This window comes from Macrotis lagotis, chromosome 1, assembly GCF_037893015.1.
Source record: "Macrotis lagotis isolate mMagLag1 chromosome 1, bilby.v1.9.chrom.fasta, whole genome shotgun sequence".
Lineage (NCBI taxonomy): Eukaryota > Metazoa > Chordata > Mammalia > Peramelemorphia > Peramelidae > Macrotis > Macrotis lagotis.
This window is the reverse complement of record NC_133658.1, coordinates 15175670-15193074: the sequence shown is the minus strand read 5'-3', so window position 1 is coordinate 15193074 and position 17405 is coordinate 15175670.

Sequence of the window (17405 nt, the reverse complement as noted above, 5' to 3'; positions counted from 1 at the left end):
AATTAACTGAACTCAATAACCAGAACCCTCAATTAATCTGGCAAAATTGTTTTTACTTCTTTGCACTGTTGGGAAAGAGACAAGTCAAAGGAAAACAAGCTGACCAGAATGATTTACTCCAGAAAACACTTTATTTGAATGCCCTTGAAAAGCAGAAGGCCAAGTCAGTTCCATAAACCTGCTCTACCCACAGGACAATGGGTACCTAGAAAAATGTCTTCGAAATAATGAGCTATCATGTTTTGGGGCGGTTTATTTTTTATGTATTTTTATTCATAAAAATCTTTTTGGGTTTGTAGTTCAGATGCTAATCTTTTTCACTTTACAGATGAGGAAGCAAAATCAAAAAGGAGAAAACTGATCGTAAAACTCAAACCCATGTTACCTGACTCCTTGACCAAAGATAAAAGCATAGTAACATCTTAGACACATTTTATGCTCTATTATACATCTCTACTACATGACTCATAGACATTTATTGAATATCTACTGTGTTCTATTCCCTAAGGTAGATGCTAGGGGGAAGGAGATAAAAATTAAGAGCTGTTTGTGATGAAGAATCTTTCATTCTTGTGATATATAACATAAATAACAAGGCAGTATTTTGGGTTTGTTTTTGGATTTTTTTGAGGATGAAGTGTATTATGAGGATCATGAAAAAGACATGAAATGAGTTTTGAAGGAAGCTGGGGATCAATTGAGGAAGAGGTGAGGGTAATATTTATGGAAGTCATTGTGAGATAGACTTGTTAAAGAATGGAGAAGTAACATTATGCAACAAAAAAGCAAATTAGAGGAGTTAACTGAAATTAGGAAGACACACAGGAGTGTGCTAACAATATGCTGGAGTCCAGTTTGAGAGAACTTTAAAAGACAAATGAAGATATAGGTCTATTATCCTCGAAATAATAGTGAACCACTTTATCTTCATGAGCAAGGAAATTACAAGATCAAAACTTAGCTTCAGGAATTTTCTTTTGATTGATGAGAAGGGAAAGTATTAAAATTGGAAGTTTGACAACATGGCTTAAAATATAGGAATGATATACAACTGCCCAGAGGTGGAATCACCCTAAAAATATTGTTAATAAATAGTTACCAGTTACCTTGTAACCTTATAATCCAAGACTTTAAATAAAGAGCTTTCACATATGCCTCATTTCAATATTATCAAAAGTAAATACAAAAAAAAAAAAAAGAAGAAAAAGAGAGAAATATCTGGAAATTGACAGGAACCCATATCCAAGAAAGGAATCAGTAGTAAAATATAATTCCTTAAAAGTCTATTCACAGATGTCTCATATTTGGGAAATAACAAGAGAAACTAGAGAGGGAGAAATTCAATATTAAATAAAATACCTCATGGGATGAAATGCAAATGCATGGTTAGAATATAGGTATAGGAATAAATGTTTCAAAAGAAAGAGCCTAGGACTAAAGCTTTGAAGGAGCAATAAATGGCAAGAAGGTATACCCATGCCAGGATATATGGCAAGCAAAGGGGAAAGTATAGCAAAGAATATTTGAGCCAAAGCAAAGAATAAATAAATAGAAGTATTGTTTCATTTTAGCTCATTTTACAAAGTTTGAGAAATGGAGTGCAAAACTGGAAGAAAGGCATAATATTAGTTGAGATATTATGGAATTGAAGACTTTAGTTAATCAGATATCAACGGATACTCTTTATGACAAAGGTGGAACAGTTAATAACTTCCTGATTCACTTTAATAATAATTTCATCTTTCAAAAAGAAGAAATAATAAAAGAAGATTGTATTCAGGTTTGGGTTCTTATTAGCAAGGAAAAGAAAAACAGCTCATTGCTGGGGAAAAACTTATTGGAACCTCAAAGGAAATGATTACTTAGTTTTAGATTTTGTGTTAAAGGTCGGGGGGGGCACCAGACTTGTGATTTCACTGACATAGAACTCTCCAATATTAATAATTTCTTTCTGCAAATGAAAATCAGAACTTTCTCTGCACGGTAGTCTTAGAGAGTTATCTAGAGAATTTTGAGAATAAGCAATGGTGGTGAGCATCTCTATAGCCCTCAATGTTTATTACATCATATACATCTTTTGCTCCTTCCAACAAACCTGCGGGAAGGAAGCATTTTTATCCCAATTTTGTGATGAGGAAACTGACAATAAGTGAATTGCCCAGGGTTAGGCTTCTAGTAATTGTCTAAGGAAGAATTGGAATGAAATTCTCTAACTTTTTCATATCCTATTGTCTATACACTGTAAAATTAGCCAGGTATGTCCTAGTGGGGATTGCTTTATGTGATGGTTGAAATCAATGGACTCTTGAGCATTATTCCAACTTCCAATTCAGTGACAGGCAAAAAGTCAGAAGAAAGAAAATAAATTGTGATTGTTTTTATTCAATTGTTGGGTGTCCAACTCTTAGTGACCCCATTTTGAAATTTTCTTGGCAGAAGAACTGGAATGGTTTGTCATTTCTTTTCCAGATTGTTTTCCAGATGAAGAATTGAGGCAAGCAGAGTCAAGTAATTTATTCAGGGTTGCACAGTTAAAAAGTATAGATTTGAACGTATGAAGCTGTGTAATTCTTATTCTGAGGTCAGAGTTCTATCCACTGAGCTACCTAACTATAGAGGCTACAATAAAAATACACGACAGGTGAGAGGGTTCTAAACAAAGCGGGGGGGGGGGGTCTTGCTATAAATATACCCAACAAAGAGGAAGAGGGTGATAAATGTTGTAGAAATAGAAATGTGTTGATTTGATAATTGTCTGGAAAGTTATTCTGTGTGAAACCGAGAGGTGTTTTTTATTAGTTTGTTGTAATAGGGAAAGAAAGTTTTCTGAGAAAGAAGAATGAGCCTCTTTTCTCCTTTTATGTGGATATGGCAATAGACCATATGGCATATTGATCAGAGCAGTACACTTGGAATTGGAGAGACTTGTATTTGAAGCCTACCTATGCCATTTTCTGAATGCATGCCTCTTGGCAAAATACTGAACCACTCTGAATTCCACTTTTCTATTAACCATAGGGATGTAAATATTTAACCCTCTATTTGGGCCAAAATGAAGAGTTTGGTGATCACCTCCACCATGCAGTAAAATATCATACTCGTTTCCCATTTCTGTGGAAACATGACAAAGTGCTAAACCTGTCTAAACCTTACTATCCCCATCTGTTTTGAGAGGATTGGCTGAGATATCTTAAAGTTCCATCAAGATCTAAATGTGGCATTCAAACGTGAAGTCATATATACTTATATTATGAAAATGTCTTTTTGTCATTTATTATGGTGTAGTTGGTGTTCCTGCTTGTACTGCTAAAATGTCTTGGTTCTGCCATTTGAAAGGTAGGTAAGTCTGGGGAAAGTATTTAAATCCTGTAAGATTCAGTTCCAGGTTATTTCTCTATAAAATGTGGATAATGAGAAAATCTAGCTCAAAGGCTCCTTATGGGGAATTATATTTCTAGACTGTAAAGTGCTATATAAAAGACAGTGATTAGTTATGGTAAATGACTGAAATGAGGATATTTGAGTACTGGCTGAAATGGTTCACAGATATCCTGTTCTATGTGGAATGCTCTCCCAAAGTGTTGTCATTATTTTATCAAATGAATCAAATAGAAAGTCAGAGACATAATAGGGATTGGATTTAGGTTCTAGAAGTGTTCCTACTCTTTGTTTCAGAGCATTGATTTCAGCAGTTGAGGGAATTTCTAGTGAGAAATACCCCTGATAAATACAAGTTGGTACATTTCTCTGTAACAGGAAGTCTTAGAGTAGCCTAAAGCACTGCTATGTAACCAACTTGCCCAACTTAAATCTAAGGTTTTCTAATTCTAAGACTGGAATTCTAACCCCTTACTTCTAGTCCATATCATAGTAGATATTTAATTAAAGTTTCTTGACTGAATTTTTCATCAAATGAGACTATAAATATGTTTTGCAAATCTTATAAAACTATAGAAATATAATTTATTATTATTAATCATGATAGCAGTAATAATATAGTGATTTATGAATAAAAGATGCTATTTATTTAGATTTGATTTTGAAATATGTATTCATTCCATTTGATTTGTGATTAGAGTTATATTTTCTATGCATCATGAATAAAATAGGATACCCAAGACACTTGGGATAAGTATCTTGATAATGATCCAACATTGCTCCTATGATTTAAGAAATGGTTTTGAAAATATGTCCACTTGGGGTCAGCTACGTGGCTTAGTGGATAGAGCACTGGTCCTGGAGTCCGGAGTACCTGAGTTCAAATCCTGTCTCAGACACTTAATAATGACCTAGCTGTGTGGCCTTGGGCAAGCCACTTAACCCCATTGCCTTGTAAAAACCTAAAAAAAATATGTCTACCTTTAAATGATGAGCAGTAAAAAAATTTAAAAAAATAAAAGAGATAGTAGCATCTTAGACTGAGAGGAAGAGAGAAATGATCACTCTTTTTTTTCTCCACCATGGTAAGAACCTCTTTGAAGTTTGATGTTCACTTATGCACATCATATTTTTTAATTGTTATTTATTATTTCATTCATATGCACACGTATATTTTTAAGTTACAAAAATTCCTTCTCCCCTTCCTTCCCATCCCCCTGCCCTCAGTGATGAACAATTAGATTCGCATTGTACATACATGTAATTGATAAATATGTTTAAAGATTATTCATTTTATGTATGAGAATTCATGTTTGAGAAAGAGATACCTGAGATCATTTTTCTAAAGAGTTCATTGGATTCTGAAGGCTTTTGCTTTATTTTGTTTTGCTTTGTTTTCCTTCCTCTGGATGGGGAGAACAATAATTTATGATGCAATATCTCAGGGCCCTGGGATTTTGTCAATATGGGCATTCTCTTTCCCCGAGAAGGTTAATGTGAATTCCATGCTTCTTCTGTTGAAGAAAAAGAAGGAGAAGAAAGTGGGAAGTCCATTATGTGTCCTGAATTAAAAGTCTTTTTTGGTCTACTCGGATTATAATCTAATTCCACAGCTACATTCTCTCAAAACTGAAGGAACAGAAGAGCATTTAACTTTATAATAGCAACTTAAATACCTTGTATAATAGCAACATATCATTATCTTTTTTGCAAAGTGTTTTCTATATAGCACTGTGGTATAGGCAGTACAATCATTGATATGCTTCTTGAATTATTCATCTAATGAGAGTTTCCATGACTTGTCCTAGATCACTCAGTTAATAAGTTAACTCTTTTTTTCTCTTTCTGTATATATATCTATATATATATATATATATATAGATAGATAGATATAGATAGATAGATAGATAGATAGATAGATAGACAGAAAGAGATAGATGATAGAGACAGAGATAGAGATAGAGATAGAGATAGGTAATGAGATATGTGTATGTAGCATGGGGAAAAACTATATTTAAGTATATAAACACCCATATAATATACAAATAATAAACTTTAAACATATGAGTTGATAATTGATATAGCCAAGATCCTGGATTCTTTGATTCACCATTTTTGCATTAATCCATGTCATCATATGAAATGATTGCCTGACTTTGATATGTTTCCTACTGAATGTATTATAGAACGCAAGTATTTGTCAAGGGTTCTGACATTCTTTGAATCAGCTGCTATTCAAATCAAAACTGAATTAAAAAAATAAATTCTCAGATTTACAAGCCAACTTTTTATTAAAATAGATTTAATTAAAGAGTAAAGTAGAACATTTGCTGAAACCCTCATAAAGCTGAGAATGTATGAAAATCTCCCACAAATAGTCACCCCATTATTAGGAAACGGATCATATGTTTCCAGAAACAGTCATATATTATGGACAAAAGCAGTGAGAAGATCTGACCAGGGCTATCACTCTCAAGACAGAATCCACTTTTTTGATTTTTGCCTCTGGCATTTCCTGCTTCCCTACCAGGACACTGATGTTAACTATTGATTAGTTAATGTCATATAGCTTCAGCTTTTCATGTAGGGTTCCTGGGCTGTACTCTGGTTAATTATTGACTGTTAACTATATTCTCTGCTCTCATCTGATGTTTTCAGCTGCTGTACTACGTGTTTTCCACAATGAGAGAGGTCCTGTCAAGTCTTTTAATTCAGAGCTCCAGGGAATAGCCCAGTCCATTGAATTCTGAATCAGACATGAGTGGGTAAAATGCTGGGTTAAAATGTGGTCTTTGTTTATTTCTTGGTATCCAAAACATCAATATTGCTGGTGTCCTTAATCCTCCAAACTTTCCTATTTCTATTGAAAATACCATGATCCTTCCAGATACATTCATTAACAAATAGACCATCATTTTTCACACTCTCTCTCAACTCCTTATATTCAATTAGTGACTAAATCGTCTGTCTTAATTGGGCATTGACATTTCTTATCTCTTCTCACACTCAAATAGACTACTCTTTAACTTCAGGAATTCATTACCATTTTCCTTATATATTGCAATGGTCTCCTAATTATGTTTCTTATTTCAAGTTTGCTTTTTTTGTACTTTACAATCCATTCTCCACATATCTATAAAAATATTAACTCCTAAGGACTGATCACATTATTACCAAAACAAACAAGCAATTTTCAGTGGTCTGGGGGAGAAAATATGAACTTCTTAGCTTGTCATTTAAAGTGATTTAAAATTTGGTTCCAAATGAAATCGCCAAACATATTTTACTTCTAAACCGTAATTTCATGCCTTTCTCATGGCAGCATGCCAGTCAAGTCAATATTTAGAGATTTCTTAGTAGTTTTCTCTCTGTGTGTCTCTCTCTGTGTCTATCTGTCTCTGTCTCTCTGTCTGTCTGTCTGTCTGTCCCTGTTGCTATCGCAATCTCTCTCTGTTTCTCTCAGAGCACAAAACAATAGAATTAGTTCCAGGAATAAATTGTTGGTATTTGGCTATAACATTGGAAAAAAAGATTATTGGAGTTAAAAATAATAATACATTTAAATTTGGTTGTATATATTCTCATCCATGTGGGTATTCCTTTCCATGATGAAACTATAATTCATTCACATTTTATTATCCTGCATGCCTCTTGGTCAAGTCTATTCATAAATTGTCAAAGAGTATTGAAAGCCTTCTTAGTCTTTTGAGATTACTGGGGAACTTATGCAAAATGATGATTTCCACCTGAAATGGCAAGCAAATCCATATAGATATTAAATGGACTTCGTTTTCCAGAGTCTATTTTATTATTATCATTATTATTATTATTATTATTATTATTGGCAAGGCATTGGGGTCAAGTGACTTGCCTAAGGTCACACAGTTAGCATCAACTATCTGAGGGCAAATTTGAACTCTTGTATTCCTGACTCCAGGACTGGTGCTCTATCTACTATGCCACCTTTTTGAAAGATTAGGGAATAGATCCCTAGAGATCTTAAGTGCTAGGAATAATACTATAAAGTAGATATTCCAGAGTTCCTCTGACATTAAATCCAAACTTCATTCCAACTGCCATAACCACATTGCTATATGAAACTTGCCTCCTTTTACGTTAAAATTCAAATATTGCATTGCTTTAGTATCACAGAATCATAGATAACTACATTTATTGTACCTCAGATCACATAATTACCAACAGTCTCATTCTATAGGTGATGAAAATGAAGGTCAAAGATATTGAACAAATTACTCAAGATCTCACAGGTGGTTGGTTCTTGTCTTTCATTATCAAAGAAGACAAAATGACATCACTATATTTGAGACAAATTACAGTGTTTCTGACTGTGGCTCACCAGACCAATATGAGTTCAGAATGCAGTACCACCAATTGGGCATAAATAGTCCATGTGAACACCTGGGGTGAACACTCTAAACTTACCAATGTCACATTTTCTTTGAACTGCTTCCATTTTGACTCCCTCATAGAATGCATCCCCCTCACTGTGGAGGGCATGCCATGCCAGGTAATCTTGTGCCAGTGTCTCCCATACCATACACTGGATTCTAAAGTATCTCGATGTAATCATCAGGGGGTTGTGGTATCACTTCTTCTGCCCCCCTTGTATGCACTTGCCCTTTGTGAGGTCTCCATAAAATTGTCTTTTTGGCAAGTGCACATCTGGCATGCTAAAAACACCTCTAGACCTCTCTGTAGCAGATGCATTCTCTGTAGTAATATTGGAATGCTAGGCAGTTTAGCTCAAGAAAGGACCTCAGTGTCTGGGATCTTCTCCTGCTAGAATCTTCCTAAGACATAATCTTCCTAAGACAACTTAAATGAAAATATTCAGTTTGTAGTGCTGGTAGAAAGTCCAGGCTTCATCAGAATAAAGCAATGAGGTCAATACAATGGCTCTGTAGACCTTCAGCCTGGGAGTCAGTCTAATACCTCTTCTCTCCCATACTTTTTTGCCGTAACCTCTCAAATACTGAACTGACTCTTGCAATGCAAGTGTCAGTCTCATAGGTACCACACTGGAAAGGACACTGACAAGGTAAGTGAACTTGTCCACAGTACTCATTACTTTATTTGCTGTAATCAGTGCTTTCTCATATTGATGGTGTGTTGCTGGCTGTTGGAGCAATTGTGTTTTCATGGTGTTAATTGCTAGAACAAAATTAGCAGAAGCAACAGAGATTTGATGCATGCTTTGTTGCATTTCAGTTTCAGAGGTTACATTGAGGCACAATCACCTGCAAACAGAAGATCCTTCACCCACACTCCCTCCACTTTGATGCTAGCTTGTTGCCTTTTCAAGTTGAAGAATTTGCCATCAGTGTGGTAGCTGACCTTGGGGCCATGCTCATTCTCAGAGAAGGCATTCTATAACATGGCTGAAAAGATCATGCTAAAAAAAGTATGGGAGCAAGGATGCAACCTTGTTTTACTCCATTGGTCACCGGGAAATCTCAAGAGCATCGTCCACTATCCAGAACCCCGGCATACATGCTGGCATGAAATTGACATAGAATACAGATGAACTTGCCCCAGGCAACCAAATTTTGACATAATTTTCCATAAACCCTTGTGACTGATGGTACCAAAGGCCTTGGTCAGATCTACAAATATTGGATACAGACCACTGTTTATTTTTTCCCTAAAGCTTTTCCTGCAGTTGTTGAACAACAAACACCATATCAACTGTTCCTCTACACTTTCTGAAGCCATACTGTCTCTCAGGAGATGACCAATTTCCAGGTGAAGAATCAACCTATTGAGGACTCTGGTAAGAATCTTACCAGCAGTTATCAAAAGAGAAACACTCCCTGTGATTGTTGCAGGACAATCTATCCCCTTTATCTTTATAGAGATGGACAATGGAGGCATCCTGGAATTCTTAACCTCTTCATGCCATATCATCTGGAAAATTTTGATCAGTTGTTGGAAGAGTAATGGACCCCCCACCCACCTTATAGATCTCAGCTGGAATAGAATCAGCACCAGGTGCTTTGCCACTTGAAAGGAGCCCAATGAAATTCAAAACCTCTTCTTCAGATTGAGCTTCAGCTAGGGATGAATTGACTTCAACTAGAGGTAAAAGGTCAATGACTTCTTCATTGATTGTTTATGGTCTGTTAAGAACACCATGGAAGTCCTCAGCCTGTCTCTCTAGGCAATGTGGATCCATCAGCACTAAGATATTGAGATGCACCATATGTCTTTGGTCCATAAATAGTCTTCAGGGCATCATGAAAGCATTTTGGTTTGTTACTGTCTGCATAAAATTGAATTTCATCTGCCTTCTTACTAAGCCAAGAGTCCTGCATCCCTCTAAGCTTCACTTGGATTTTACTTTTGATGGTATTAAGTGCTGCCATCTTAGAAATGAATGAACTATCTTGCTGGTAATCTCTGCAGAATTCTTGTTTTTCATTTAGCAGTTTCTGTATCTCTCATCAGTGAACAGAGACAGTGTGTTGACCTCATTGTTATATGTTTGTAAAAGGAGGACAGTCTACCAGCACTAGGTCAGGAAACTGAAACACTTCCATTTAAATTGTATTAGGAAAATTCTGAAGATCACCTGGCAGGAGAAGATATCAGACACTGAGGGCCTTTCTCTAGGGGAGGGAGAGGGAAAGGGAGAAGGATAGGGGAAAGGGAGAGGTGGAGAAAAAAAAACAGGATTTTTTGTTCTAAGTTCAATTTGCCGTTCTAACAGGTGAGTAATATAAATCCAAAGTGACCTAAAATTACCTTGAGAATGAAAAATTCTGTATTTTAAGTTTACCAAGTTTCTTGGTGCCATTTGCTACATGTCTGAAGGCAGAATCACTTCTTTGAAATAGACTGGCTCCTTCTCAACAATACTTAAGCTTTACTATCAACTTATTTCTGTAAACTGAGTGAACTAACACTCTAGGTTAATATCTTTGCAATGAACATTGGTTCTCTGATGCTTTTGTTTAAAAAATAACTCATGATCTCTCTTAAGGAAAAGAAAAAAATAGAAATGATATCCACCTCTCTCTGGAAAACAATTCCTTTAGGTCTTGTTCAATAAAAATACTGTTGGTTTCCAAATTATCTCAATTGAAAGCCATTTTGTTAAATACCAGAGATGATACATATAAAAGAAATAGTTTTTTGAATTAATTGAAGTGGTAATCAAATAAGTTATGTTTATAACAATCATACAACACAGTAGTTTAATCCCATCACTATAATTAAGATTGCATCAGTGCTTTCATTCAATTACAAAGATCCATCTGCCCTGATGGTCTTCTATTTCAGAATAAATATTTCTTCTCAGTTAATTTCTTCAGGAGAAAGAAAAATATTCTCAATATTTAGTTGGGAGGGAATCTTCAATTTGTAATTTGTCTTAAAATTTAATATTGACCAAAATATATTCAATACTCAGGCATATATGCATTGGATTTCTTTAATGTGAGGATTCCCTTTCACAAGACAGATTGCAAGTCATTCTTGGCTATCCTCCCTGTGCTTGGCTACACACAGTTTTTTCTTATTCCATCCTGAAAAATTCTCTATGTGTTCTTTCCTACATGGTGAGGGCTTTACTAAGGCCATTTTGTCATTTTGTTGAATAGATACCAGTTGTGAGCCTGAGCTTTTTATCAGTTGACCTTTATTCTTGCTCTTGCTTTCTCTGATCAAATGTTCCCATGAATGGTTCTATCACAAGTGCCAGAATATTGACATGATGCTACTCTCCTTTCAGTTAACCACAAATTTATTTCCTCAGACACTATGGCATTTCATGTCTCTCAGCCATCTGTCAGTATGAGAAATACTAATTTAAATGAGTGTATATGTATGTGAATTAATGAAAAAATATTATCGAGCACTTATTCTTTCAAAGATTCAGTGGTAAATACTGGAAATTCAGTGAGGAGATTAGATTTGGTCGCAAAGGGTTAAATTGTAATGGGGCAAACACCATATTAAGAAAAGCTAGAATGGAATAGGGAGCAATGTGTTGACCAAGAATAAGAAATGCCTAGTTTGGGATATAGAATACTTTTTCTCGGGAAAATAAGCCAAAAGGACACCTGTACATATTTTAAATTATTTCTATATTTTAGAATGGAATGTTTAATATGAAACAGCAGAGTATAAAATGTGATCTTGTGACATTCCATCTTCCCACTGGGTGGCTTGGCACAGATTGTCTAAACATTTTCCCTTCTCACTTACTGTTACTATTGACCTTTAAAACTCAACTTAAGTACCACCTTCTTCAAGAGGTCTTTCTTGATTCTGTCAACATTTTTATTTCATTTCCCCAAGGTATTTATATATTATACATCTTATTTTATCTTATTTGTGAACATATGGGCATTCCCAATGGAATATGATAAATTCTTAGACTTATGGTCCAGATGGCAACCTGAAGGGAGACAGGCAATATACTCACCTATACCTATTCCATCAAAACATTAAAAATTGCATTGTAGTAAACAATGACCACAGAACCTGTAAGTACTTCCAAGTTGACCTAGTCATGGAATGGAAAAATGGATAGCCTGAAGCTGTGTCTGTACATCCCAAGAAGGGCATTCTTTCCTCACGAAGGCACAGGATATTTGGGAATGCAATGTGGAAACCTTGAAAATAACTGACCTTTACGGTCTGAGATGCCAAACATGTTATCTTTTGATGTCAGAAGACTCTGTAGATCCAGACTATCTGCCATAAGGAAGAATAAACATAAGGGAGGGAAAGAGGGAAGCTTACCCAGGGAGGGGGAGATAACTGCAGAAAGTCAAGTGACCAAGGCCAAGATAGAAAATATCTGACCACTCCTAACAAGAGTGGGGCAGGACTTGACTTTAGTACAGAGGTCTGCTTTGGGAACTGAGAGTGGAAAATAATTCAACTATAAAAAGAAAGCTCCCCTCAGTGAAATAATTATTAGAAAACAAGAAATGCCCCCCACCAATATAAACATAAAAGATAATATAAACCAAGAATGTGAGGCAAAGAAGTAAGAGGGAAATAATTGCATTGGTTGTTTGGTCGATGACCTTCCTTCTTGAAGAGGAACACCATGAGTTCACTTGTTTAGAGTGTGGCCAATTTCAATATGAGTTCAAAATTCTCCATTATTGGTCAAACACTAATCTACCTGAGGTAGATTCCCTAAATTTGTGCATCTCACAATTCTTTTGAGCTACTTCAATTCTGCTTTGCTAATAGAGCACAACAACCCTCTGATGAGGGTGTCCTGTGTCATTGTCTCCCATGTTGTATAAACCATCCCAAAGTTGTTTTTTTAATGTTTTTTCAATTACTTGTAAAGGTAGTTTTCAGCATTCATGCTTTTGAAAACTTTTGAGTTCCACAATTTTCTACTACCCTCCTTTCCTTCTCATCTCTCCATAGCACCAAACAAACTGAATTAAGTTGCACATGTACACTAATATTTAACATATTTCTATATTAATCATGTCATAAAAGAATAATTAGAACTAAGAAGGAAAGATATGAGAAAGAAAAGCATAAAAGATATTTTAATGACCATCATATGCTTTGCTCTATGTTCAGATTTCATAATTTTTTGTTTTGTTTTGCTTTATCTTTTTGTTTTTCTGAATGTGGATGACATTTTCCATAACAGGTCCTTGTTATGTGGAATCAGCTTTTCTTTGATCACTGAAATGCTGAGAAGAACTGTGTCTATCATAGTTGATCATCTCTCAATGTTGCCGTTAATGTGTCCAATATTCTCATTTCTGCTGACTTCATTCAGCATCAGTTCATGAAAGTCTTTCTAGGTTAATGCCAAAGTTCTTAAAACAGACCTTGAATGTGTCCTTATGTTACTTTTTTTCCTGATCCTCCTGTAAGTGTTTGCCCTGTGTGTTTTCTGTACTGTAGTCCCTTTGGCAGGCATGTGTTTGGCATTCAAGCAACATAATCAGTCCATTGGAGTTGCACTGTCTGTATTCAATGAATGATCAGGAGAAGTGGAAAAAAGGAAGGAAAGGAAAGGAAATTGAATGAAAGGAAACAAAATGATAAAAAGGAAAAAAGAGAAAGAAAGAAGGAAGGGAGAGAGGAAGGAAAGGAGGGAGGGAGAGAAGGAAGGAAGGAAGGAGGGAGGGATGGAGAGAGAACTGGATTGATTCATGGATAATGAATTGGAAAAAATAATAGTTTTAAAAAGAAAGTGAACTAATCAGAATTCTGAAAACTTGAACAGTTCAAAGATATATCGATGCCTGATTAGACAGAAAAGAATATTGGTTTAAAACCAAAAAACTGAAAGGATAGAGGAAAAAAGTAAAATTAACTGATAATTAAAATAAAAATGTGTAGTATTCTAAAAGGTAATTAGAAAGAATTAAGTAATCAATGGAATTAAGGGAACAAAAACCCATTTGGGTTGGGAATTACTCGAAAGTAGAATTGAACAAATGGGTAAAAAGTTACAAAAAAATCACTGAAGAAAAATAATTCCATCAAAAGAAAACAATTACCTAAAAATTCATAAAAAGCATGGAGCAAATGGAAGGTGATGACTATATGAGAAATCAAGAAACATTAAAAAAAAACCCTCCTTGAATAAGACTGTAAGACTCTAAACAAGTGAAATCTTGTTCCTCCTCAAGAAGGAAGGACATCAACCAAAACAACCAATGCAAAGTTATTTTCCTCTTAATTGTGAAAAATAAATGATTGGAAAATAGATACAGGAGACATAATTTTAAAATCATAGAAATATATGAAAACCATGATAAAAGAAAGAACAAAGAAAAAATGAATATAATCTTTCAGGAGAATAAAAGGGATAGTTAATGCAATAGAGGACTTTCAAGCATTATTATGAATAGTTAAATAGAATATTTACCTTTCAATTAGAAAACTCAAAATAACCCTCAAGTAAGAAACAGGAAATGAAAATCCTAAGTTTTTTTGCATGGTTATACCATTTACATTCCTACAGGAAAAGTATATTTGTAATTCCTAAGAACTTTCTCATTATCAAGGTGGTTAGAAAGAATGCAGTCAGAGGATTCAAATGTGATTTCAGTAAAGAGAGAAAGAATATAAACAAAATAAGAGTCAAGAGAACAGTATACTTGTTCAAAGGGAAAACAAGGGGTAAAATGGGGTAAATTCTCTAAATTAAAAAGAGGCAAGGAAAAGTTTTTACAGTGGAGAGGGTAAGTAGGGAATTGAGGGGCAGAGAGTGAACTTTACTCCCACCATAATTGACTGACAGAACAAACAAAAGCTATCTAGATAGCTATATTATACTAAAGGAAAGTAGGAAGAAAAGGAAGAAGAAAAGGGAAAGATGATAGGGAAGAAGATTGGGTAAGAGACAGAGGCAAAACATTTTCAATAGGAACAGGGCAAAAGGAGAGAGACAATAGTATGAATAAGGAGAGAGGCAATAAAGGAAAATAAAATTAGCAATAGCAAAGCTTAATAAAATAATGTAAATGTCTCTGATAAACACATGGAGAATTAAGTCAAATGTATAAAAAATGAGTCAGTTGAAAAATGAAAAAAAATGTGAACAGTTTTGAAATGAATTAATTAACATTCCCCAAGTTCATGTGAAAAAAATGTTCTGATCATTTGATTGGAGAAATGCAAATTACAACAATTGTAAGGTACTGCCTCATACCTATTAGATTGACTATTAGAACAAAAATTAAAGACACAAATGTTGTAGGGGATGAAGGGAAAATGGGATATTAAAGTGGAGTTGATGGAGTGGTGAACTAATTAAACAATTTTAGACATCAATTTGAATTATGCACAAAGGATTATAAATTCATGCATTTCCTTTCACCAAGGAATACCACTACTAGATCTGTATCCTACAAAAATATATAGAGAAGCTCTATTCTTGTGGCAAAAAAATTAGAAATTGTGGGGATTCCCATCAATTGGGGAATGGCCAAATAAATTGTAATATGTGATCATAATACAATATTATTTTGCTGTTGCAAATGATGAACAAAATAGAATTACAAATGTCTGGAAAGACTTGCTTCAATTTATGTAGAGTAAAATGCATTGTGTAAAATGTATTGTGTAAAAGTAACTGCAATATTGCAAGTTGCTCAGCTGAATGATATAGCTACTCTCAGCAACATAATAATCCAAGACAACTCTAAAGGATTTATACGAAAAAAAAAAAACCATCTCTACTGATGTCTGAATACAGATTGGATATACTTGAAAAATATTTTTTATCTTTACTTTTCTTCAGTTTTTTGGTAGTTTTTTTCTCTCCCCCACAATATGACTATTTTGGAAATGTTTTGAAAGACTACATATATGACCAGCATTGAAATACTTGTCTTCTTAATAAGGGGTTAACAAGGTAGAACGAAGAGAATTTGGACCTCAAAGTTTTAAAAATAAATGCTAAAAATTCTTTTTACATATAATTGCATAAAATAAAATATTAAATGGTATAGAATCAATCCTAAAAATCATAGCTTCATTTAAGAAAAAGAAAAATAGGTTTATATTTCAAAAAATAAATATGTAAGCTTCTAGACCTAATAGAACTAGAGATAAAGTGAAGATATGAAGAATCGAAAAACTTTGTGAAAAGTCAGAAAAAAAACTGGGGATCCAAAGTACATTGAAAGAATAATGGAATTATTCAATAAAAATTGAAAAATAAAATATATAACAACAATTTGATAAATACACAATTTATTCAATAAATAACCCATTCAAATATTAAGGTATCACAGTCACTATCACACATGTCGCAATAACTTTAAAAAAAATTAGATGATCTTAGACGATTATTTTCCAAAAAGCATGAACGTTTTATTCAAGAATGTCAACTGGTAAACATAATGATCCCAATGGAGAGTATAGAACCCTTAATAAAATAAAACATTTTCAAATATTTCTGATGAAAGGACAGGATAAAAAGGTGAATTTTGAATTCATGATGAGCTGTTTTTTTTTCAATTTTTAATCTCTGATCTATTTTTCAATCATTTTATTATATTATATTATTTGGGACTCAAAACAATTGCTTTTACAATTATAAGTTAACTGAAAGTTTGTATTCTGCTAATCTTTACCTCAGTTGACCAAAAACATGTAGAAGTTTTAAGAAACAAAAATAAAATTTTTGACATTCTTGAGATAACAAATGAAATGAGGGCAAAAAGGGAATATATTTTTAATACCAATGTGTTTATTTTAGGACAATTTCTCAAACACAGAGACTATGAAACAAATAAATCCCCTTCCTCTCCTTTAGCAATTCTTACTTCTTTGAAATATAGGCTTACCTATCAGATTGGCCAAGTTGAGATAAAAGGAAGATGCTCAATTTTGGAGAGGCTGTGGGAGGATTGGGGCAGTGATGCATTGCTGGTGGATCTATGAACAGATCCAACCTTTCTGAAGAGCAATAGGGAACTATGCCCTTAGAGCAATAAAACTGCTCATATCCCCTGACCTAGCAATTCCAATTCTGGGACTATATCCAGAAGAAATTGTAAAAAATGGGAAAAGTCCTACATATTCCAAAATATTCATAGATTTTTCTGTAGGGGCAAAGAATTGGAAATTTCAGGAATGCCCCTCAATTAGGGAATGGCTAAACAAGTTATGGATCATGAGTAATATGGAATGTTAATGTTCTATAAGAAACCATAAATGGTTGGAATCTAGAGAAATATGGAATGACTTGCAGGTTCTGATGCTGAGCGAAGGGAGTAGAGCCAAGAGAACAATGTCCACATCAAGAACACTATGAGATGAACTTCCAGGATCTGATGCTGAGCGAAGGGAGTAGAGCCAAGAGAACAATGTCCACATCAAGAACACTATGAGATGAACTTCCTCTTGACAGTCCAGAGATCTGGGACAACTGTATTTGACTGGTAATGGTCAATGTTATCCCCAAGCAGAGGAAGAATAAAAATAAAACAAAACACAAAACCAAATCTGATGAACACTTTATAAACATCTCTTGTGTATTTCTTTCCCTTAATCCTAATTCC